This window comes from Pelobates fuscus, chromosome 11 (genome assembly GCF_036172605.1).
Source record: "Pelobates fuscus isolate aPelFus1 chromosome 11, aPelFus1.pri, whole genome shotgun sequence".
In the NCBI taxonomy this organism is placed as follows: domain Eukaryota; kingdom Metazoa; phylum Chordata; class Amphibia; order Anura; family Pelobatidae; genus Pelobates; species Pelobates fuscus.
The window spans coordinates 61,339,142-61,362,524 of NC_086327.1; positions in this window are offsets into that span (position 1 = coordinate 61,339,142).

Here is a 23,383-nt window from a genome sequence, read left to right on the forward strand (position 1 = left end):
TAGATGCATGGATTGGCTGGTAAAGAGTGTGTGGGTGGGATTATGTTCTGTGTAAGTTAGTGTGGGGGAAATTTTACCTCAGTGCCACTTGGGATTCGGGCCAGCAAACAGCTTCCTGTCCTCCTGATCCTGTTTGCCTGGGCCTTCAGGTTTACCAGCTTGAGGGATGGAGGTTGAGGCGATACTGGCGCCCTCAGGGCTGCTGCAGCGTGGATGGTGGCCGGCACCTGTGGAGGCAATTTGCATACATTACTGGAGGTATGGCTACCGGTGTGGGCCCCCCCCACGGCCTGCCTCCCCCTGGAGCACCCCCTGTGGTCTCCCCTGCTGCCTCCCACGCGGTCCCTGCCACTGGGGGCCGCACCAGCACTGGCAGGCGTTCCCGTCCGCCTGCCAGGCTTTCTCCAGATCCCACTCCCCGTGCCCGGTGTAGGAGTAGGAGCCTGGGCCCGAGGCATCACCAGGACCACCTTTCTGGGGCTCAAGACACGCGGCCTGGGTCCAGTGGGCGTGATTTGCAGCCTTCTGCGGCTGCGCATGTGGCACAGCCTGCTCCCTCAAAGCCTGAGGTGAGGTCTTCATCTGCTGCGTGCCCTGCGGCCTGGTGCGCAGCATACCCGGCAGGCTCCACATGCCCGGCCGGTTCCCCTGACTCCCGCCCCGGCCGCCAGCGTTGGAACGCGATCCGGGGGCAGTGGGAGGCCTGTGAATACGCCCGCTGCCCGGCAACGTGCCAGGTCCCCCCACAGCCGGCGGGGGTGTGGGGCTGCCGCTGGGGCCCTTGTGGTGAGTGGGCTGCAAGGGCCGCGCGGGGTACCGTGGTACCGCCTTTGGGGGTGCATGGGGGGGGTCCCCTTGTGGGTCGGGAGCCTCCTCTGCCAGTGAGGAAGGCTCCCGGTATGCTCTTTCCCCTGTCCCCTCCCATGTGGTTTCCATGAGTGGGTCCCCTGGGGGGGCCCCCAGGATCCTCTCATCCCTTACTGTCCTCCTCTTGCCCTCTACCCCCCTTTCAGCTCTGTGGGTCCCCCCGCTTTCTCCCCCCCTTTTCTCCCCCCCTTTCAGCTCTGTGGGTCCCCCCTCCTTTTCTCCCCCCCTTTCAGCTCTGTGGGTCCCCCCTCCTTTTATCCCCCCCTTTCAGCTCTGTGGGTCCCCCCTCCTTTTATCCCCCCCTTTCAGCTCTGTGGGTCCCCCCTCCTTTTATCCCCCCCTTTCAGCTCTGTGGGTCCCCCCCTCCTTTTCTCCCCCCCTTTCAGCTCTGTGGGTCCCTCACCCCCCCTTTCCTCCCCCCCTTTCAGCTCTGTGGGTCCCCCACCCCTCCTTTTCTCCCCCCTTTCAGCTCTGTGGGGGCCCCCCTCCTTTTCTCCCCCCTTTCAGCTCTGTGGGTCCCCCACCCCTCCTTTTCTCCCCCCTTTCAGCTCTGTGGGGGCCCCCCTCCTTTTCTCCCCCCCTTTCAGCTCTGTGGGTCCCCCCCTCCTTTTCTCCCCCCCTCCTTTTCTCCCCCCTTTCAGCTCTGTGGGTCCGCCCTCCTTTTCTCCCCCCCTTTCAGCTCTGTGGGTCCCCCTCCTTTTCTCCCCCCCTTTCAGCTCTGTGGGTCCCCCTCCTTTTCTCCCCCCCATTTCAGCTCTGTGGGTCCCCCCTCCTTTTAGCTCTGTGAGTCCCCCCCCCCTCCTTTTCTCCCTCCCTTTCAGCTTTGTGGGTCCCCCCTCCTTTTCTCCCCCCCCCTTTCAGCTCTGTGGGTCCCCCACCCCTCCTTTTCTCCCCCCTTTCAGCTCTGTGGGGGCCCCCCTCCTTTTCTCCCCCCTTTCAGCTCTGTGGGTCCCCCACCCCTCCTTTTCTCCCCCCTTTCAGCTCTGTGGGGGCCCCCCTCCTTTTCTCCCCCCCTTTCAGCTCTGTGGGTCCCCCCCTCCTTTTCTCCCCCCCTCCTTTTCTCCCCCCCTTTCAGCTCTGTGGGTCCGCCCTCCTTTTCTCCCCCCCTTTCAGCTCTGTGGGTCCCCCTCCTTTTCTCCCCCCCTTTCAGCTCTGTGGGTCCCCCTCAATTTCTCCCCCCCATTTCAGCTCTGTGGGTCCCCCCTCCTTTTAGCTCTGTGAGTCCCCCCCCCTCCTTTTCTCCCTCCCTTTCAGCTTTGTGGGTCCCCCCTCCTTTTCTCCCCCCCCTTTCAGCTCTGTGGGACCCCCCTCCTTTTCTCCCCCCTTTCAGCTCTGTGGGTCCCCCCTCCTTTTCACCCCCCCCTTTTAGCTCTGTGGGTCCCCCCTCCTTTTCTCCCCCCCTTTCAGCTCTGTGGGTCCCCCCTCCTTTTCTCCCCCCCTTTCAGCTCTGTGGGTCCCCCTTCCTTTTCTCCCCCCTTTCAGCTCTGTGGGTCCCCCTCCTTTTCTCCCCCCCCCCCCTTTCAGCTCTGTGGGCCCCCCCTTTCAGCTCTGTGGGTCCCCCCTTTGTCCCCCCTTTCAGGTCTGTGGGTCCCCCCCTCCTTTTCTCCCCCCCTTTCAGCTCTGTGGGTCCCCCCTCCTTTTCTCCCCCCCTTTCAGCTCTGTGGGTCCTCCCCCCTCCTTTTCACCCCCTTTCAGCTCTGTGGGTCCTCCCCCCTCCTTTTCACCCCCTTTCAGCTCTGTGGGTCCCCCCCCTCCTTTTCTCCCCCCCTTTCAGCTCTGTGGGTCCTCACCCCCCCTTTCAGCTCTGTGGGTCCTCACCCCCCCTTTCAGCTCTGTGGGTCCTCACCCCCCCTTTCAGCTCTGTGGGTCCTCACCCCCCCTTTCAGCTCTGTGGGTCCTCACCCCCCCTTTCAGCTCTGTGGGTCCTCACCCCCCCTTTCAGCTCTGTGGGTCCTCACCCCCCCTTTCAGCTCTGTGGGTCCTCACCCCCCCTTTCAGCTCTGTGGGTCCTCACCCCCCCTTTCAGCTCTGTGGGTCCTCCCCCCCCTTTCAGCTCTGTGGGTCCTCCCCCCCTTCAGCTCTGTGGGTCCTCCCCCCCCCCCTTCAGCTCTGTGGGTCCTCCTCCCCCCCGTTTCAGCTCTGTGGGTCCTCCCCCCCCGTTTCAGCTCTGTGGGTCCTCCCCCCCGTTTCAGCTCTGTGGGTCCTCCCCCCGTTTCAGCTCTGTGGGTCCTCCCCCCGTTTCAGCTCTGTGGGTCCTCCCCCCCGTTTCAGCTCTGTGGGTCCTCCCCCCGTTTCAGCTCTGTGGGTCCTCCCCCCGTTTCAGCTCTGTGGGTCCTCACCCCCCCTTTCAGCTCTGTGGGTCCTCACCCCCCCTTTCAGCTCTGTGGGTCCTCCCCCCCCTTTCAGCTCTGTGGGTCCTCCCCCCCCTTCAGCTCTGTGGGTCCTCCCCCCCCCCCCTTCAGCTCTGTGGGTCCTCCTCCCCCCCCTTTCAGCTCTGTGGGTCCTCACCCCCCTTTCAGCTCTGTGGGTCCTCCCCCCGTTTCAGCTCTGTGGGTCCTCCCCCCCGTTTCAGCTCTGTGGGTCCTCCCCCCGTTTCAGCTCTGTGGGTCCTCCCCCCGTTTCAGCTCTGTGGGTCCTCCCCCCCTTTCAGCTCTGTGGGTCCCCTCCTTTTCTCCCCCCCTTTCAGCTCTGTGGGCCCCCCCTTTGTCCCCCCTTTCAGGTCTGTGGGTCCCCCCCCTCCTTTTCTCCCCCCCTTTCAGCTCTGTGGGTCCCCCACCCCTCCTTTTCTCCCCCCTTTCAGCTCTGTGGGGGCCCCCCTCCTTTTCTCCCCCCTTTCAGCTCTGTGGGTCCCCCACCCCTCCTTTTCTTCCCCCCTTTCAGCTCTGTGGGGGCCCCCTCCTTTTCTCCCCCCTTTCAGCTCTGTGGGTCCCCCCTCCTTTTCTCCCCCCTTTCAGCTCTGTGGGTCCCCCCTCCTTTTCTCCCCCCCTTTCAGCTCTGTGGGTCCCCCCTCCTTTTCTCCCCCCCCTTTCAGCTCTGTGGGTCCCCCCTCCTTTTAGCTCTGTGAGTCCCCCCCTCCTTTTCTCCCTCCCTTTCAGCTCTGTGGGTCCCCCCTCCTTTTCTCCCCCCTTTCAGCTCTGTGGGCCCCCCCTCCTTTTCTCCCCCCCCTTTCAGCTCTGGGGTCCCCCCTCCTTTTTTCCCCCCCTTTCAGCTCTGTGGGTCCCCCTCCTTTTCTCCCCCCCTTTCAGCTCTGTGGGTCCCCCTTCCTTTTCTCCCCCCTGTCAGCTCTGTGGGTCCTCCCCCTCCTTTTCACCCCCTTTCAGCTCTGTGGATCCCACCCTCCTTTTCTCTCCCCCTTTCAGCTCTGTGGGTCCTCCCCCCTCCTTTTCACCCCCCTTTCAGCTCTGTGGGTCCCCCCTCCTTTTCTCCCCCCCCTTTCAGCTCTGTGGGTCCCCCCCCTTTCAGCTCTGTGGGTCCTCACCCCCCTTTCAGCTCTGTGGGTCCTCACCCCCCTTTCAGCTCTGTGGGTCCTCACCCCCCTTTCAGCTCTGTGGGTCCTCACCCCCCTTTCAGCTCTGTGGGTCCTCACCCCCCCTTTCAGCTCTGTGGGTCCTCACCCCCCCTTTCAGCTCTGTGGGTCCTCACCCCCCCTTTCAGCTCTGTGGGTCCTCACCCCCCCTTTCAGCTCTGTGGGTCCTCACCCCCCCTTTCAGCTCTGTGGGTCCTCACCCCCCCTTTCAGCTCTGTGGGTCCTCACCCCCCCTTTCAGCTCTGTGGGTCCTCACCCCCCCTTTCAGCTCTGTGGGTCCTCACCCCCCCTTTCAGCTCTGTGGGTCCTCACACCCCCTTTCAGCTCTGTGGGTCCTCACACCCCCTTTCAGCTCTGTGGGTCCTCACACCCCCTTTCAGCTCTGTGGGTCCTCACACCCCCTTTCAGCTCTGTGGGTCCTCACACCCCCTTTCAGCTCTGTGGGTCCTCACACCCCCTTTCAGCTCTGTGGGTCCTCACACCCCCTTTCAGCTCTGTGGGTCCTCACACCCCCTTTCAGCTCTGTGGGTCCTCACACCCCCTTTCAGCTCTGTGGGTCCTCACACCCCCTTTCAGCTCTGTGGGTCCTCACACCCCCTTTCAGCTCTGTGGGTCCTCACACCCCCTTTCAGCTCTGTGGGTCCTCACACCCCCTTTCAGCTCTGTGGGTCCTCACCCCCGTTTCAGCTCTGTGGGTCCTCACCCCCGTTTCAGCTCTGTGGGTCCTCACCCCCGTTTCAGCTCTGTGGGTCCTCACCCCCGTTTCAGCTCTGTGGGTCCTCACCCCCGTTTCAGCTCTGTGGGTCCTCACCCCCGTTTCAGCTCTGTGGGTCCTCACCCCCGTTTCAGCTCTGTGGGTCCTCACCCCCGTTTCAGCTCTGTGGGTCCTCACCCCCGTTTCAGCTCTGTGGGTCCTCACCCCCGTTTCAGCTCTGTGGGTCCTCACCCCCGTTTCAGCTCTGTGGGTCCTCCCCCCCTTTCAGCTCTGTTGGTCCCCCCCTCCTATCCCCCCCCTATCAGCTCTGTGGGTCCCCCCCTCCTATTCCCCCCCCTTTCAGCTCTGTGGGTCCCCCCCTCCTATTCCCCCCTCTTTCAGCTCTGTGGCCCCCCCCTTTCACCCCCTCTTCCTCCTCCCCCATTTTTCTGCCCTTCCCTGGTGCCTATCCTGCTCTATATGGGTCCCCTCTGTTCTCCCCTGCCCCCTATACCTGGCCTGGCCCCACTCTCCCCTCCCTGCAGGTCACTTACCTTGGCCATCTCCTCTGGGGCGTGGGCTCACGTCCTCTCTGATTCTTCCCTCAGGACACTGCTGCAGTTCATGGATCCATTCAGCAGGTGTCGCGGGATCACAGCTGATGTCTTCTGTGTATCCTGGAACTGCTGTTTCTTTGCCTCAGCCTTCTGTGAGCGCAGTGCCGGGCTTGGATCGCCAGGCTGCAACCGGTGAGTAAATTTCCCCCCTCTTTTTAGCGCTTTGCGTGCCTACGTTATGCCTTCCTTTATTAAGTCTAGTCCTCTTTGCACACAAAAAAAAGAAAAAAAAAATGATTACAGGACAGAAATAAAATGTAAATTGCCAAATGGATATAAATTACAAAAAGAAAAAAAAAGTGCATACAATGACAAATACAAGATTAAACGTAAAAAAAAAAAAAAATAGAAAAAAGAAGAAGAAGAAATACTGAAATAGAATCCAAGTACTTGGGTGCATGGACGCCGCTTCCCCCTCCCCCGTAATTTTTCGTATGCATCGTATGTTTAAGTGCGCTTTCCTGCAGCGTCCCGGGTTCGCGTGACTCTGGGTGTTGCTGAGCTAATATGGCCCGCTTGGCTTGCGCGCAATACTAGGGAGCAGATGGGGGGAGGGGCTTTTATTGCAGGGACTTTCCCTCCTGCCACGGGGGGTCCCTTGACTAAGAGGGACATTAGGGGCTCCAGGAGGGTCGTGGGGAGCATGCTGTAGTCGGTTACGCCCATGGCGCATATTCAAATGCACCCTGTGTTCTGGATAGCATGGTCGGGGAGAGGGCTCCCCGAGAATGCGCTGGACGCATATCGTCCCTGGGATGAGCTCGGTCGGTGGAGGTACGTTTTGTACTTTCGTTGGCGGTGCGACCCTTCTTGGCCTGGGGCCAGATGGGCTTCGGCCTCTGGTTTTACTTAAGACTCGCCTGGTGCCTCAGCACGGTGTGTTTTTTCATCCTCTCTGCAATATGTCGGGATGGGGGACGTGGGTTTTCTTGGTGCAGGACCCTCAGTCCATGTGAGAGCTCCTTCGGGTGGTGTGGGTCCAGTTTACCAAGAACGCTCAATTAGCTTACTTCCCAATCGTTTAGTGTGCTACTGGAGTCCACTCTGCAGGTCCCCCCTTTGGGATGTGGTGCCCATGGAGGAGCAGGGTTGATATCGCCTGATTCCTTATTTACTCGGTTGTCGTTTCCTTCTGGGGGCTGGGTTTGAGTTGGTGGGGCTGCGGGGCCCTGGGGCCTTGCTGACGAAGGCGGCTGTGGAATCAGTTTTCCGGCTGCTGTCGGTACGCCCGTCGAGTTATTGTTTCCGGGCTGTGTTTCTGACGGTCAGGATTAGGTGGCTATGTGCCTCCACGTTGCTCCCAATGTCGCTTATGTGTGGGGCAGTCAGTGTTGCATGTACGCAGTTGTGTTTTCTTGGGATAGTGTTTTGGAGTTTCGGAGTTCCGTGGCCCAGGCCTTATCCGTGGGTCGGGATGCGTGCTATTGTCACCTGGATAGTGGGATAGATTGCTGTAAGGGGAACGTTGGTTGCCCCTGGCTGCAGTTTGGGACATCAGGCAGGAGGCGTCGGTGGTTTGGAGGGGCGTTGTGGGTTTCGGCTGCACTACCCGTGGGCTCTCCTGGGTACGCTGGGCTTTGCCTTTTGGGCTTGCCCTTGGGACTGTATGGGGTTCCTGCTGGGCCTCCTTTAATGGTGGCTTGTGCAATCTGGCCCCCTGAGTCCTTTCCGCTGGCTTTTAACTGTTTGCCGCTGCAGCAGGTTTTGGGGTTTTGGGCCATTTGGGCTCTCGGTGGTGTGCTGCCTCTTGCCCATTACGCTGGCTCTGGTGGACTCTGGTGTTCTTGGAGGTTCCCCTTTCTGGTGGCATGGTAGGCATGGGGTACCCGGCTCACGAACAGGTGGGTGGGTTTTCCTTGGGGACCATCGTGGGGTGGTGCTGGCTGTCTTTATCATGTGACAGTACCCTCTACCCGGGGTGGTACTCTGGTTGCGGCGCCTGGCTCGGCGCTGTTTGAGTCTAGGGGTGGCTGGTCAGGGTTTTTGTCTGGTTATTACCGATATGATGGCCGATGCTCTGTCTTGTTCATTATAGAGTGTACTTCGGGCGGAGGTGTCGCGGGGTCGATTTGTAAGGCAGTGGAGGTGGGGTCACTTGGTCCAACGGTCTGCTGAAGCTGGTCCGTGGGCGATCTCTGGGGCGGCGTGGGACCCGCTCCAGTAAGGTTGGAGTGATCGGGACAGATGGGAACGTTTCCTTTTGGGTTCCGGTATTGGACTGCTCATCTGCATGTTTGGTTCCGTCTATTACGGCGTTGGGGGCGATTTCTGCGATTAACGGGGCTCGGCTTCCCGTTCATGTTACGGTCGTCCGCAAGTGGGAGGGTGTTTTGGTGGAGTTGAGTAAGTGTTGGAACAGACTTCCTTCAGGTTTCGCAGCTTGACGGCTGTTGTCGTTGGGAAGGGTAAATTGGTTCAGGTTGGCTGTTTCATCGATAGAATCTGTGCAATTCTTGGATGTTGCGGGGTTGACTTTCTGCATCCTCCTGAGGTAGATGCAATGCACGGGGTAATGGTTGGGCTCCTACCATGATGTAGTGGGTTCCCAGGATAGTCTGAAATATACCGTTCCAATCGGAGATGGTGAAGGGTCCCGTCATTTGCCCGTTTTTCATTGGGAGTGCTGTTCCATCCCCTGGATTCAAACCCATGTTTGATTCTCGGAGATGGGTTTTCTCCTCGGCATCCATTTCGTTGGGGTGTTCCGCTTGTGGGCTCGAATTCCTGGATGAGGATGGTTCTGGTTGGGGGCGGCTACGGACGCCGCCAGGCTTGGCGTGCCTGCGCCCATGGTTCGGAGGGCTCGAATGGTGGGAGTCAGGGTGGTGGGTTCCTTAGGTTCACCCTGCTGGTCTCTAAACGGATTTATCTCCACGATTACTGTCCCCCCCCCCCGGAATGGGGATGGTGGGATTCTCGTATGTAATTTGGGCCAGGACGCAGGGGCAAGTGGTTGGATCTTACGCCTTCGGGAGCGGAGGTTCGATGGTCTGTTACCGGATACATGAAAGGGGTGTGGCTCTTCCTCATACAGGGTTAGTGGTCCGCCTCCTAGGAGTACCAGGGGTTTTGTCATCTCTGGGTGGAATGACATGGGTTCGGTGACAGTTTAGGAAATGGGTGCTCTTCAATCTGGCCATGTTCCGCATTCTGCTTCTTCCAAGAGGTTCTCAGGGGCTTGGCTGAGGCTGTCGCCCGTTCCTGTTAGCAGTGCGCTCAGAAATGTGAGTGCCCTGGTGCGCTGCCATTGGAATTCGGACGAGATGGGTTTCTAGGTTTGTCTTGGGGGATTCCAGTTCGCCTTAGGGTTTGGCCGGATGTGGCCTAGTTATCTCGAGGGGATGGGTGCGCTTTATGGAGGTCAGAATAGGCCTATGTTCATCTAGCGCTGTGAGAAGTGGTGGAACAGGCCATGGCTGGTTGTGGTGGGGTCCCCCGCTGATTTTAGGTGTAAAACAGCGGGGTTGTGGCGAGGGGTATGTCCTTGCCAATTGAGTTTGAGGGGTTACGTTTAAGTATATGGAATGAGATGAACAAGTTTTTAAGGTCTCAACCTCCCCTGCTTCAAAGGTTTAACATTAGGTTGCCTGAGGTCTCGTGCCCATTGAACGTGGATAAGGTCGGCTGATGGCGGGCATTGGAAAGATATGATTTTTATGACGAGGGGGGAGGTGAGAGGAAGTGGTGATTAGGAACCACTGGATGTTTATTGGCAAGGACAGTTGGGTCACTGTATAACACTATGTGTGGAGTTATATATGTATATATGTTAATTTATGCTTATTTATGTCTAACGTTTTGGTTACAGAAAAAAAAGAGATTTAATAAATACAGTTATGGATGTGTTATGCAGTAATTTAGTTTGTGATAATAAATGCTGTGGCCTGTTTCATCCATACTAAGTGGTCTGTCGTTATTGGGGGGTTGAATGGGGTTAGTTTTTGTTCTAGGCTGCATCGCGATTCCCCACTACGTACATACATGTGCCCTAACTGCTTACTTCTTAAACCAGGGATTGACAAATCCCAGGCACCAGGTCGCCATAGGGCCTAGGAATTTTGCCTTGGTGCCTAGGATACATGAGCCCCTTACCTCCGAGGTGGGCAGCGGCAAGATGGGTGGGTGGCATGCAGGGGGGTCATGGAGGCAGGTGGTGAGGTTGCTGTGATGTCCCTGCTCTAATCCTTCGTTCGCCACTTAGTGAGGCCAGAAAATGCCGTCTTATTCCGACCTCACCAAGCAGCACGTGAGGGAGCAGAGCAGGGACATCGCCGTCTGCCTCCACAATACCCAAGCATGCCGCCTGCTTGCCCAATCCCCCAGATGGTCACCCACTGAACTCCCAGGTATTAAAACAAGCAATAGTGAGTGTATGTCTGCTATGGTGTGTGTGTGCGCGTCTGGCATGGGGTGTATATGTGCGCGTCTGTGTGTGTGTGTGTCTGTCATTGTAGAATATTACTATGTTCCTATTTGCATGGATGTCTAATGGGTTAAATAGAACAGATGGTACTTTGTTATGCTGTACCATGAGAACGCTGGAATGTGGTAATTGGGGGTCTTGTCCTTATATGGCTAGGGTTATATTTAAAAGGTCTAACTTCATAATGGTCATAGCTATATAGAATAGGCGACAAAGGACCATGATGTCTTGCTGTTGCTTGATGCATGAGGTTGTTCTTCTATGTAGAGACTAACTCACCCTTCAGGAGGCCAGCAATTGCCATCTGCTATTGAACATCCATTATCCTGTAACATCCTGTGTTGTTTTATTATGTATCAGTAACTGTAAGAATAAACCTGAAGAAACTGTAAGTCAGATTGCATATTAGTAATTTTGGTTAATACAGACGTATATTAACATGGTGAGCCTTTTACCCAAGAAAAAATATACATAAAAGACTTCTCAATCAATGTGGAAAAAGACACAAGAGAAGAAGCTAATTAGTCACACTGTGCAGCACCTACATTCTGGTATAGGACACAGGAAGCACCTGTAGTGGCCGTCTGTCAAGGGTGACGGTCCGGAAACCGGGACCCCTGAGTGCCTGATGAGAAGTGGGAGTCTTCAGTGTGGAAGTGGATAACTAGGGCCTGGTGCAGGGTAACCACACGCCCTCTGGTGTTGAGCACCAGCGTTTGCGTGGCCACATACCAGAACCCTGATGCAGCTACAGCGGATCCCAGGAACTAGGAGCTTGATATGCAGACCTCCCAGGAACTGGATAGGGGGGCTCTGCAGCAGACATGTATCCAGTACAGAAGCAAGGCAAGACTAGAACAGGCACCAAACATGAAAACAAGACAAAACTAGGAGAACCCAGAACCGGAGAAGGATAGGAAGCTAAACCCAGAAGATGTACACAATACATAAGGGAACATTAACTAAACAGGGGCAGGACAGGACAGGAAAGGACTGTACATGGACTGGGATTACAAAATAAAACAAGACAAGATATAATAGGCAAAACAAGAGGAGACATAACTAAGCACTATATATGAAAAGTATGGGGATTTAGTTCCATTATATGATCATACATTGCATAAGCCTGCCACAACGCCAATGTACCCCATATTCGGCAGGTCCTACACTGCCTAATGTTCACCAAAAGAACAATACTAAACCACAATAGCACTTACCTGCAAGAAAGGGCAGAGACGTGAACCACTGCTGCAGGTCCAGACTGAAACAAAAGGAAAATGGATAACAAACAGGTCAGCATAAAACAAACATATAAATGAATCCAGGAGACTGGGAATTCCAGGGACGGAATAATGGAATTAACCCAGAAAACCCAGCATAAGGAAAACCAGACATGGAATAGAAAACCAAAAAACAAGAAAAACTAAATAAGAATTGTAAAAAGAGTACTGGATACCAGAAGCCATCACCAGACTGATGCGCAGAACAAGGCAAGATGTGACACCGTCTGAGTGACGGTCACTAGAGTTGTCACTAGGAAGCAATGTATACACTGCCTTTTCTCTTAAAAAGCAGTGTTTACATAACAAGTCTGCAGGTACTGGTTATAGCCACCAGAACCACATTAAGCTGTAGTGGTCCTCGTGTCAATAGTGTCCCTTTAAGAATGTTAGTTTGCTGTTGAATATAAAGCATTGTAAGTTTCGAAAAAAATAACTTTTTTAGCTGGCTCCTAGATTCAAAGCAAATTTGTCAAGCCCTGTCCTAAAAAATTACTAACTGTTACGGTTACACCCAGGCTAGCTGGAAGCTGGACCGCTTGGATAATCTGGATCCCAGTGTAGAGAGTGAGAAGAGCCGCTGCAGCTAGTAATCCATACGTATCCTGCAAATGTAGAACAATCCCACTAGCTATTATACAGCTAGGATAATCTTTCCCCCACAAAACGAGTCGAGGCTGCGATTTGTAGGTCAATATTGCCCTTTAGGAATTACATTTGAGCATAATGGATTTTTGAATGCTGTTCCTGGCCCTTTAAATGCTTTGGAGCAGGGTTACAACTTTTAAACTGGCACTTTCGAATGCAGTCGAAGTGCCGAAGTCGTCGAATTGCCGAAGTCGTCGAAGTGTCCGCCATTCGACAAACGAACACGTGGCGGGGGCCATTTTAACGTATTTGAACGTGGCCAGCGGTGTGTGCAGCCAAATCTATGGAACTGTTTGCGGCTACCCAATTGCACGAACACCGCTGACCCGTACCTTCTTTAACACCGCGGCTGGAGACTAAGTCCTGTTCGAAGATTTGAACTCCCGTTCGAATGGGACTTAGTAAATTTGTCGGTGTAAAATAGACCGACCACAAGCACATTTTCATGCCCAAAACAGTTCCATGGATTTGGGCTGTGCGGTCGGTCTATTTTACAAAAGAGACTTTTTAATATTTCTGGAACCACAGAACGGATTTTCACGAATTTTTAATATGTTGTTCCACAAGTTGTGTTGTTCATAAAAATGTAAGTTTTATTCATGTACAATGTAAAATGAGAAAGTTATAAGAATTTATAAAAATGTATAAGTTTTAGCTTGGAGATAATTGAGGAGATACAGTAAGAAACTCAATTATCTCCCAAGCAGAGGGGGGAGGGGAATCTGTGGGATGTAACCGTTATCTGGTTGGTTAATGTCTAATTGCCTGTGGGCGTCTCCCTTGCAGGGGAGCACTGCATAAAAGCAGAGTGTGTGCCATTAAACCAGAGATCTTCTTGACCCTCAACACGTAGTCTTGTCTTGTGATCGGAGGGGACAGTTATATTCACACTGGGGATTGCTATGCGCTGCATACTCCCTTGAGCTTTAATCACTTAGCTCTTGTTCCGGATATGCTCTCCTGGAGTTCAGGTCTTCCCCACACGGTCCTGGAGGACAGAAGCTGATTCCAGGGTGGGCGGAAGACGGCGCGGCTCCAGTTAAGCTACGGCGGTTGTGGAGTCTGCGGTGGTTGTGGTGTCCAGTGTGGTGCTTGTGGTCCTCGGTGCAAGCTAGGAAGCGTCCATCAATGGAAGGTGTCCATTACAGTGGTGGCAGCGGTGGGATGGCTTCCCTTGTGCGAGGAGCAGCATCCTGGGAACACCAAGCAAGCCTGGAGTACTGGTATAGTCACGTACGGTTTGACGCTATACTGAAAGGGCGGTTGGAGCTCTACGGGCCTAACCCAATGGAGGAACGTGTACAGAGAATGAGGAGAGAACTGGCTGAGGGTCTGCAGAAGGAAGCTGAATATTGGGCAGAGATGGCGAAGTATTCTGTCCCTGCGCCTCAACAACAGCGTATCCTTCTTCCCCAGCGGCAGTGCGAGTTACAGGGAGCTGAAGGTGTCATCCTTCCTCCCCAGCGGCAGTGTGTCCTACAGGGAGCAGAGATAGTTGGTCTCTCTCCAGCAGCAAGACAATATTACGGGAGTGGAGACAGGCGGTCTCCCTCTCCAGCGGAAGTGCGAGTTCCAGGGAGCCGAAGGGGTCGTCCTTCCTCCCCAGCAGCAGTGCGAGTTCCAGGGAGCCGAAGGTGTCGTCCTTCCTCCCCAGCGGCAGTGTATTCACACAGGGGGCCGAAGGTGTCGTCCTTCCCACCCCCAGCAGCAGTGTGTCCTACAGGGAGCAGGGACAGTTGGTCTCTCTCTCCAGCAGCAGGACAATGTTATGGGAGTGGAGACAGGCGGTCTCCCTCTCCAGCGGCAGCCTGTGCTTCAGGGAGAGGAGCACAGCACCCTATCTCCCCAGCGGCAGCTTACCCTACCAAGGGGAGACGCCAATCTCCCAGACGGTGCAGATGGCCTGACCTACAGGGATGCTGGACAGCCTGTCCATATCCCCAACTACCCTCACAGGGACAACAGGAGAAGGGGGTAAGTACGATTTCCCCTCCCCGGCTAACTCCTAACTTGGCCCCTGGGTTAACAGAGATGTTAACTCCCACTGACTCCCATGTTCCCCTGGCTACTGAGCTGGACTATGTCCCCAGCACCCCAGCAGAAGAGCTGGCAGCTGGGCAGAGTGCAGTCGGCCTCTGCCCTACCTTTGTCCCTTGTCCAGAGCCTGATTTCCTGCAGGCTATACCAGCAGAAGAGCTGGCATCAGGGCAGAGCGCCGCTGGCCTCTGCCCTAATGACCCCCTTGTTACAGGACTGGCCTGCAACCCCCTCACCCCAGCAGAAGCGCTGGCATCAGGGCAGAGCGCCGCTGGCCTCTGCCCCTCACGTCCCCACAGCATGTTGCTCCATCCCCCCAGAGGGATACCCAGGTGCAGTAACTGTTTGTTGTGGGTGGGCTGCTCTGGGTTCGGTGGATCGACTAACGTAGGCACTGACCGACAGAAGGTCAGGTGCCTGGTTAGTCTTGCCCCCAGAGGGGAGATATGTGACAAACTGCCCTTTGCCACTGGGCATTGGAGAGGACTGATCGCTAGCTTCCTGCCCTGCGACTATGGCCCTGGAATGTATTGCCCTTTAGGAATTACATTTGGGCATAATGGATTTTTGAATGCTGTTCCTGGCCCTTTAAATGCTTTGGAGCAGGGTTACTTTTAAACTGGCACTTCGAAAGCAGGCGAAGTGCCGAAGTCGTCGAAGTGCCGAAGTCGTCAAAGTGGCCGCCATTCGACAAACGAACATGTGGTGGCGGCCATTTTAACTTATTCGACGCGGCCAGCGGTGTGTGCGGCCAAATCTATGGAACTGTTTGCGGCTACCCAATTGCACGAACACCGCTGAATCGTACCTTCTTCGACACCGCGGCTGGAGACTAAGTCCCGTTCGAAGATTTGAACTCCCGTTCGAATGGGACTTAGTAAATTTTTCGGTGTAAAATAGACCGACCGCACAGCCCAAATCCATGGAACTGTTTTGGGCATGAAAATTTGGGACCTCGGCATCAAACTCGTGGAACGGGTACCGGCCAGAGTTGTGCACGAATCCCCGCTCTCTGGCTGGATGTTTCAGCTGTTCGGGAGCCGAACGTAAACCACCGTGAAGGAGGTACTTAACCTGTGGTTAACCGCAACATTCCACATTCTAATTAAGGCCACACGCCAGGCTGTAGGTGGTCCCCGTTCGTGACCCCTACGGTAGTTAGATGATCGGGAGATAAGGCACGAACGGGAATGCCCTGAGGCCATCAATTAGCCTGTGGTTAACCGCAAACCGCAATGCTCTGGGGGCGACCAAGTGGTAACACACTCCTCCAGTATGGTGGTCGGCCGTTCGGTAGAAGGAAAGGTGACCGGGGGTTAAGTGGCGGCACACGCCAGGGACCGGGTGGTCTGTTGTTGGTTTCACGAATCGGTGCACGTAATCCTTTTGTGAGTACAGTATAAAATGTAAAGTACCGAAGCCTCATATAATTAAGAATATCACAATGTTTGTCTGTAACGGTTTTGTAACACTAACCTAAATTAACATTGATTACTTTGCCTTCTAGTTAACCTCTTACCCCTCTCATTTTAGTGAATTTTTTTATTACGAGTTTTCCCAAGCTTTCCACACTGGGTTCACAGCACTACCCACTCCCACTGGTATTCTGGAATGTACATACTTACAAACACTGTGTAATCCCCCCAACACGCATAGCTTAGGAAAGCAAAGAACACAACGTATAACCAGGCCTTAGACTGGCTGGACTTAACGTAGACAAAGAAAAAGCGTAGTCAGTAAAGAGCAAAGGTCAGGGTAACAGAGAGACAGCGAAAACGAGAACTGGCCAGAGTCAGGTACACGGTAATCAGTCCGACATCAAACAACACTGGAAAACGATGATTAACAATAAAGGAGTCAGAAACAAAGCCAAGGTCAATACCAGAAAAGAATAGCTCAAGGAATACACTAAAGGGTACTGGGACAGAAACCACAAAATGATGCAGTGTACAGGGCTAGGGAAGTTGAAATACCTTATCATCAACTTTGATTGGTCCACTTCATGCCTACGCTCCTAAAACATGCGTGCATAGGAGCGCCGGAATAACGTGGACCAATGGGAACTTGAAACTACCTGAGGCTTCCATTGCAAGCTGCATTACGGTTGGTGCATGCGACCCACTAATTAAGTGACGTGATAGAGCCACTTGTGGATGCAGGAGTGCTCAAGCCGCATGCGACCCCGGCAGTGGTACAAGTAAGTACTGCTACACTTACAATCTGCTTCACACGACTCCCTCACAATAGAAACATTACTCCAGGAAGAATTAACGACAGTTTCATGATAGATCTTTTCAGTTTTTATGTTGGGGGGACTAATCCTATCTGTACAGGTTCAAGCAAATCCAATAATAATAACACAATTATAGGCCAGTCGGCTCCGCATTCAGTAGTAACACCCAGTGTTAACTGTCTAATTAGGTCTAAAGAATTTCTCTCCAGAATACAATCATGGACAACGCCATACAAGCTATCTTGAAGGCAGATGGAACAGCGTGGCTCAGCAAAACAGTTGTCTCCAATGACTTCAAGCTGGTTCAAATCTACATATCCTTTTCGTTCCTGTATAGAGATGTCCCGAACAGTTCGCCGGGAACTGTTCGCCGGCGAACATAGCTTGTTCGCGGTCGCCGCGGCGGGTGAACATATGTGATGTTCGGTCCGCCCCCTATTCGTCATCATTGAGTAAACTTTGACCCTGTACCTCACAGTCAGCAGACACATTCCAGCCAATCAGCAGCAGACCCTCCCTCCCAGACCCTTCCACCTCCATGACAAATAGGGGGCGGACTGAACAACAGATGTTCGCCCGCCGCGGCGACCGCGAACAAGCTATGTTCGCCGGCGAACAGTTCCCGGCGAACTGTTCGGGACATCTCTATTCCTGTTCATGCTAGGACCTACAGTCCATTGTGGGTTCACTGAACTGTTTAAAGCTACTCTGCCTCCTGCCTAATGGCATACAAGCTGGAGCCGACTTAAATATCTGGCAGCCGACTTAGTAATCTGTTTATTCCCCACTTAATGGACCAATCCCAGTCATTTGGACAGATGCCACAGCCGAAACTGAGATTTACGATGATCTAGTGTTCAGAGACAAGTGGCCTCCTGAGACTGTTAATCTACCGTAATTTCACAAAACCTCTGCTTGTGGGATAAATTATGGAAAGGGGAAGCAATACAATGCTACCTAGACAGCATGGACGTATTAGCCGCGAGGCAAACAAGGCATTTGCCTTGGGCAGCACTTTCCAGGGGGCGGCAAAAAAGCCTGCCCCCAAATGCCCAGGCAAATGTCTTGTTAGCCTGGCTGCTAACTGACAATACAGGCGGGCGGCGCTGGTGACGGAACACTGATTACTGAGCTCTATGCTCAGCTCCCTCGCGCGCCGCAGAGTGATGCTGGTAGCTGGAATATGATGTCATATTCCGGCTCCCGGCATCACTCAGCGGCGCGCGAGGGAGCTGAACAGGAGAATCAGTGCTCCCTCGATGCCTGCAGTCACCAGGCGGCCGCCAGCAGCCCCACTGGACCCCAGGGAAAAGAGAATCCACCCCCCAGCATTCCCAAAGATAAGGAGGCTGGGGGGATTGAATTAAACAAAAATGTGAGTGTGTTAATGTGTGTGTGTGTGTATCTGTTAGTGAGTCTGTGTCTGTTAGTGTGTGCGTGTCTTTTAATGTGTGAGTGTGTGTGTCTGATAGTGTGTGTGTCTTTTAGTTTGTCTGTTAGTGAGAGTGTATGCATGTCTGTTAGTGAATGTATGTGTTTGTTAGCTAGTGTATGTGTGTCGGTCAGTGAATGTGTGTGTGTGTGTGTCTTTAGAAGGCAGGCAATGGGGGGGGGGGTGGAGGAGGGGGGGAGCCTGAGTTTTGTCATGCCTAGGGCAGCACCAAACCAGGATACACCACTGTTAGACAGCATGGCAGCAGGCGATAGTATTCAGAAAGGACAGTGACAATTATAAGGTTGGTCATACATTAGCCTGGCTAGCAGAAATACAACAGTTTCTTGGTATAGGTTCACATTCCAGGCTGTCATAACTCAGCAGCTGACGCCCTCTCCCATTCTTAATCTCAGGACTTCTATAACATTAACTGACAGCCAGCAAACTCAAAACAAACAGCCTTCATAGACCTCGTAATGGACTAAACCTACTATTGGACTATAGCAGGTTGCATTACATGCAAAGCAAGATAGTTCAAGCCGTGATTTGTGCAATGATTATGGCTTACAGCTCATAAAAACCCAAAATCCACAATCTCAGTTAGAATATTACATATAATCAATAAAACATAAAGTAAATTGTTATTATGCACATGATATTTTTCTCATTTACCTAAATAATTGATGTAAATAACAGTCAGCATAATTCTCATGTTATCAACTATTAAGAGTACAATTCTAATTTATTTGAACAAACCTCCTAATGATAACAGTATTTTTTTTTAAATATAAAAAACTTACAATGCACTGTTCCAAATTATTACGCACAGTAAGTTTCAAAACAACTGAAGTAAAGAACTGAAAATTGTCATTCGTTGTGTTTGCAGCATATTTACTGAAATTAAAAGCTATTTAAATCAAACTTATAACAACATTTTAACTTTTTAAACATTTTAACAGGTCACGTTGCATTTTAACATAGGACCCTTTATTTGATAGCAGCTTCACAAGTCTTGCGTCCATTGAACTTGTGAGTTTTTGGACAGTTTCTGCTTGAATTTGTTTGCAAGATGTCAGAATAGCCTCCCAGACCTGCTGTTTGGGTGTAAACTGCCTCCCACCCTCATAGATCTTTTGCTTGAGGATGCTCCAAAGGTTCTCAAGAGGATTGAGGTCAGGGGAGGATGGAGGCCACACCATGACTTTCTCTCCTTTTATCCCCATAGCAGCTGTAACGGACCGTTTCAGCATAAAAGGGGAAAAATCCGTTTAGGCGATAATCCCCTTTTCTAGAGACAGGCACAGCTACTGCAGAACACCAAACTCCCGATCTGGATACGAAATAACACTCCGAACTGGAACAGCTGAACAAGAAAAGCATACAATCCGCTTACACTCTTGGCAGTCAGCTTACAATCCAATTCCCCCCAAGAACGAGACAACACTTCATTTTGAGGGTTAAACAGGAACTCTAGACTGGGACACCCAGTCTGGCTTTTATTTCCAACTCACACATACAGGCCACACCCAGGGGGAGGCATAAAAGAACCAATGACATAGATGTTACCTCCCACACATCCCCTCCCCTTAGTGTGACACATAATCCCATTATGCATACAGTGTAAAATATACTTTTACACAACTTTCATAACTTTAAAACCATACATCACATTCACATAAGAAATACATATCCACAATCAATCCATTCAGGGGAACAACATATTAAAAAATGGCATGAATCCGACCAGGGGTTTAAAAGTTACTAAAAGTATCTTTTGGGCCCTGGCTTGCAGCATGGCACAATCTGGCTCAAACAGAAGTAAAACATCCCCCACAATGCATCCCGGCTTCCTCCCTTCTGCCCTGGAGATAATTGGAGAAGTAATCCAATTATCTAGGACTAGAGTCAGACTCCATTAACCACATGGTTGCAAAAAGACAGTAAAAGACATAAAATTACATACTGATACATTTAACACATAAAACACACAGTTCTACATATCCCCAGTTTAACTGAACACATAAATACCTACATAATATTTAAGACAGTATTACTGTGATATGTTACAAAGTCTTAAAGGGACATTAGTCCCAAAAGTCCCAATATGTCCATCGCTGATTTTAAAGGGCCAGTAGCAGCAATATAAATTATTACATGCCCAAATATAGTGTTTATAGAGCAATATGTCCATGGGCCGTAGTCGCAGGGCAGGAGGCTAGCAACCAGGCTTCTCCAGTTCACAGTGGCGAAGTTGGTTTCGCCACAATTCTCCCCTTTACCAATTAGACTAACAGGGTATCTGACCTCCTGCCGGTCAGTGCCCTGGTTAGTCCAGCAACCCACCCACAAAACAGAAATAGTAGAGCAGCCCACCCACAATAAATAGTTACTACACCTGGGTGAGGGAGGATCTTGTCCGGGTTCAGGTGCCTCACCACGGCTGTGTGGGGGGCTGGTAGGCTGCCTTGGTGGGTTGCTGAGGGGGCAGAGACCAGCGGTACTCTGTCCTGTTGCCAGCACTACCACGGGAGTAGTCTGGTTGGAGCCTGGTTGCTGGAGACCGACTGTCTCCCCTTTGGATATATCGCTCTGTGGCTGGGGAACAGGACTGACCGTCCCTACCCCTGGTGCTGTAAGTGCAGAGACTACGGTCCCATCTGCACAGCTGTGGGGCTTAACATCTCCCCTTGGTGGGTTAGGCTGCCGCTGGAGAGAGGGTGTAACAAGCTCCTCTCTCTGGATGGTAAACTGCCGCTGGGGAGAGGGGTTAGCAGGCTCCTCTCCCTGGCACTCTCTCTGCTGGTGGAAAGGGGAACCAGCTGTCTCCCCTTTCATTCTCTGGTCCGGCTGCTGGGGTGCGAGACTGACTGTCTCTGCTCCCTGCAGGACACACTGCCGCTGGGGAGGATGGACGACACCATCAGCTCCCTGGGGTACACACTGCCGCTGGGGAGGGAGGACGCTGTTCTCCTCTCCCTTCACTTCACACTGCCTTCTTGGCATATCACTTTGCTGCTGGGGGGCAGGAACAACTACCTCTGCCCCCTGTAGCTCAGCCTGCCGCTGGGGAGGGAGGACTGCACCTTCGGCTCCCTGGGGTACACACTGCCGCTGGGGAGGATGGACGACACCATCAGCTCCCTGGGTTACACACTGCCGCTGGGGAGGGAGGACTGCACCTTCGGCTCCCTGGGGTACACACTGCCGCTGGGGAGGATGGACGACACCATCAGCTCCCTGGGTTACACACTGCCGCTGGGGAGGAAGGACTGCACCTTCGGCTCCCTGGGACACACACGGCCGCTGGGGAGGATGGACGACACCATCAGCTCCCTGGGGTACACACTGCCGCTGGGGAGGGAGGACGATGCTCTCCTCTCCCTTCACTTCACACTGCCTTCTTGGCATATCACTTTGCTGCTGGGGGGCAGGAACAACTACCTCTGCCCCCTGTAACTCGGCCTGCCGCTGGGGAGGAAGGACTGCACCTTCGGCTCCCTGGGACACACACGGCCGCTGGGGAGGATGGACGACACCATCAGCTCCCTGGGGTACACACTGCCGCTGGGGAGGGAGGACGCTGCTCTCCTCTCCCTTCACTTCACACTGCCTTCTTGGCATATCACTTTGCTGCTGGGGGGCAGGAACAACTACCTCTGCCCCCTGTAACTCAGCCTGCCGCTGGGGAGGAAGGACTGCACCTTCGGCTCCCTGGGACACACACGGCCGCTGGGGAGGATGGACGACACCATCAGCTCCCTGGGGTACACACTGCCGCTGGGGAGGGAGGACGCTGCTCTCCTCTCCCTTCACTTCACACTGCCTTCTTGGCATATCACTTTGCTGCTGGGGGGCAGGAACAACTACCTCTGCCCCCTGTAACTCAGCCTGCCGCTGGGGAGGATGGACGACACCATCAGCTCCCTGGGGTACACACTGCCACTGGGGAGGATGGACGACACCATCAGCTCTCTGGGGTACACATTGCCGTTGGGGATCTGGGCCGACTGCCCAGCATCCCTGTAGGGCCGGTAGAGAGACCTCGGTCCCATCTCCACCTGCCTGCTGGGGGCCTTTCCAGTACCACTCCATGCAGTCCTCTACTTTGGGTTTCTCTGGTTTGTGTTGGAGGAGGATATCGGCTACCTCATCTTCTTGACCACGACTCACCATTAACAGGATGAAATCGTGCTCGAGATCACGTGACCTCTGGTTCTCTTCAAGCAGTTGCTGTATAGCTGCATCAACAATCACCTTCAGGGGATTCGGGCCATATTTGGCTATTCTCCTCATTACCTCAGTAGCAAACTCTACGCCTTCATATCGATAGAACATGACTGCTGGTGGGGACGCTGTACGAGTACTGGCGTTGCCCTTACTTTGTAATCCAGGAATGGTGTTGTCTGTAGCTGTCCCTCTGGTTGTAGGAACGATCCCGCCGCTTGCCACCAATTGTAACGGACCGTTTCAGCATAAAAGGGGAAAAATCCATTTAGGCGATAATCCCCTTTTCTAGAGACAGGCACAGCTACTGCAGAACACCAAACTCCCGATCTGGATACGAAATAACACTCCGAACTGGAACAGCTGAACAAGAAAAGCATACAATCCGCTTACACTCTTGGCAGTCAGCTTACAATCCAATTCCCCCCAAGAACGAGACAACACTTCATTTTGAGGGTTAAACAGGAACTCTAGACTGGGACACCCAGTCTGGCTTTTATTTCCAACTCACACATACAGGCCACACCCAGGGGGAGGCATAAAAGAACCAATGACATAGATGTTACCTCCCACACAACCCCTCCCCTTAGTGTGACACATAATCCCATTATGCATACAGTGTAAAATATACTTTTACACAACTTTCATAACTTTAAAACCATACATCACATTCACATAAAAATACATATCCACAATCAATCCATTCAGGGGAACAACATATTAAGAAATGGCATGAATCCGACCAGGGGTTTAAAAGTTACTAAAAGTATCTTTTGGGCCCTGGCTTGCAGCATGGCACAATCTGGCTCAAACAGAAGTAAAACATCCCCCACAATGCATCCCGGCTTCCTCCCTTCTGCCCTGGAGATAATTGGAGAAGTAATCCAATTATCTAGGACTAGAGTCAGACTCCATTAACCACATGGTTGCAAAAAGACAGTAAAAGACATAAAATTACATACTGATACATTTAACACATAAAACACACAGTTCTACATATCCCCAGTTTAACTGAACACATAAATACCTACATAATATTTAAGACAGTATTACTGTGATATGTTACAAAGTCTTAAAGGGACATTAGTCCCAAAAGTCCCAATATGTCCATCGCTGATTTTAAAGGGCCAGTAGCAGCAATATAAATTATTACATGCCCAAATATAGTGTTTATAGAGCAATATGTCCATGGGCCGTAGTCGCAGGGCAGGAGGCTAGCAACCAGGCTTCTCCAGTTCACAGTGGCGAAGTTGGTTTCGCCACAGCAGCCATTGATGCAGAGGTATTCTCTGCAGCATAAGATGGTGCATTGTCATGCAAGAAGATGCTTTTTTTCTGGAAAGCATAGTTCTTCCTTCTGTACCAGGGAAGAAAGTGGTCAGTCAGAAACTCCACATAC